Genomic DNA, 2500 nt, shown 5'->3' on the forward strand with positions numbered 1-2500 from the left:
CTCTCACACACACGTTCACTCTCTTTCTCTCACACACACGCTCACTCTCACTTTCTCTCACACACACACACACTCACTCTCTCACACACACACTCACTCACACACACACGCTCACTCTCTCTCACACACACATGCTCACTCTCTCTCACACACACACTCTCTCACACACACACACGCTCACTCTCTCACACACACACACGCTCACTCTCTCACACACACGCTCACTCTCACTTCCTCTCACACGCACACGCTCACTCTCACTTTCTCTCACACACACACACACACACACACACACACACACACACACACACTCATATTAAAGGCCTACACAGAGCTTTATTTGAGCGACTCAACATCAGAAATAATATAAAAAACACATTTATAAACTTCATAAACAGATGTTTAAACTTCAGTCTTACTTTTAAAGTTCAAATTCCACCTTTTTATTTAACCGACTTCATTCAGGATTCATTAGTTAACATGAACTAACAATAATCACTTATCAATTTCAACATTTACAAATGCATTATTAAAATCAAAAGTTGTATCTGCTAATATTATTTAATGAGTGAATATGAACTACACTGTGAGCTGTAGATCAAATATGATTTCAAAAAATATTTCTACTTTGCAATAATTCATTGTGTTGCACTTGCATTTCTTTGTGCAATTTAGTAGCAAAATTATTTCTACAACAATTTCTTTCAGTGTAACAATGAATGTATTTTAATGTTAACAAAGATGAATACATACTGTAACAAATGTGTTGCTCATTGTTAGTTCATGCATTAACCAGTGTTAACTAATGGGAACTTATTGTAAAGCGTTATAAACTTCATGAGTAACCCGGAAGACTATAGTCTTATAGTTTTAATGTTTAATGTGAATTTATAATAAAGTGTAATTTATTCCTGTGATCAAAGCTGAATTTTCAGCATCATTACTCCAGTCGCATACATTACTCTCATATTTTTGTGGAAACTGTGATGCATTTTATTTTTCTGGATTCTTTGATGAATATAAAGTTCAAAAGAACAGCGTTTATTTGAAATAGAATCTGTTGTCTTTAATGTCACTTTTGATCATTTTTCTTTCCTACCCCAAATTTATGAATGGTAATGCATCTCACAAATATTTCTACATGTTTTCCAACTGTGTTCAACACTGATAATAATCATAAATGTTTCTTGAGCATCAAATCATCATATTAGAGTGATTTCTGAAGGATCATGTGACACTGAAGACTGGAGTAATGATGCTGAACATCAGCTTTGATCACAGGAATAAATTACACTTTACTATATATTCACATAGAGAACAGATGATTTACATTAGAATAATATTTCACTTTTTTTTCTGATCAAATAAACGCAGCTTTGGTGAGCAGAAGAGTCTCTTTTAGAAACATAAAAAAATCGTATTCCAGCTGTTGAGTGTAAGTGTAAGTATACTGTAATCATAAACATCCTATGAGTTCTCTTAGAGAAGGGTATGCTAGTATTATGACAGATGAATATGGAATTTAAACAGTGCTAATTCAAACAAACATGAAAGTCTAATACGTGTTTGTTTGATTGTGTCGTAACATCATAAAACCGTCACACTCGTCCAAACCAGATCATCAGGAGAAACACATCCGTATATCAGAGTCTCGAGAGTTTAACCGTCGAACGCCTCCATAGTCTGAGTTCTGCTGGACGACAGAGATGGGGAAGAAATCCTCGTTTACCATCATATCCATCATATCCATCATATCCATCATATCCTCATATCCATCATATCCTCATATCCATCATATCCTTGAACAGAAGAGTGTGTGTTCGCTGATCAGTTTCCTCACACTCTTGTCGTTCCAAACCCGCATGACTTTCTGTCCTCCATGAAACACAGGAGAAGAGGAATGTTCATATAATCTGGTCTATTATATACAGTGATACTGTAAAAAAAATATATAGCTCATAGTTCAGTGAATGAATGCACCTCAAAAAATGATGCTCTTCCTCAGTGTTTCCGTCTCGTTCTCCAGCACAAATATCTACACATTCTTAAATCAAGATTCATTTACTGGAGAAGAATCATGTTTTCTCTTTGAATTAAGATTATTTTTCTGACTCCATTGGCAGATATTTGTTCTTGTTTTAAACACAAACTCACTTCATTTTCAGAAATGTTTGGCTTAATATCTTCAGTCATTTTGCTTCTTCTCCAGTAAATGAATCTTGATTTAAGAATGTTTAGATATTTGTGCTGGAGAACGAGACAGAAACACTGAGGAAGAGGAAGATTTGTGTAAACTTTAATCTATTTATCCCCGTTGATCACATGCATGACTTTCGGCTTGAGACGATCTCGATCTGTGTGTATCAGTGCCGGTCAAGTCCTCCATCAGATGATCTGTCTGCGTGTGTGATCAGAGGATCTGTCTGTGTGTATGTGTGTGTGTGTGTGTGTGTGTGTGTGTGTGTGTGCGCGTGTGAACAGAGGATCTGTCTGTGTGTGT

General features: G+C 35.9%; 1 protein-coding gene across 2 annotated transcripts in view; it reads right to left on the reverse strand.

Moving 5' to 3' along the window:
- Window positions 1–316: 316 nt before the first annotated feature.
- nectin4b (nectin cell adhesion molecule 4b) overlaps window positions 317–2500 on the reverse strand; it is a 26926-nt gene continuing 24742 nt past the window's right edge. For both annotated transcript variants that reach the window (XM_084120971.1, XM_084120972.1), the window contains one exon: window positions 317–2500. This exon is cut by the window's right edge and continues 289 nt beyond it. The gene's annotated coding sequence lies outside the window, so the exon portion shown is untranslated.

The sequence above is a fragment of the Abramis brama genome (genome assembly GCF_963993115.1).
Source record: "Abramis brama genome assembly, chromosome: 7".
NCBI classification, from domain to species: Eukaryota; Metazoa; Chordata; class Actinopteri; order Cypriniformes; family Leuciscidae; genus Abramis; species Abramis brama.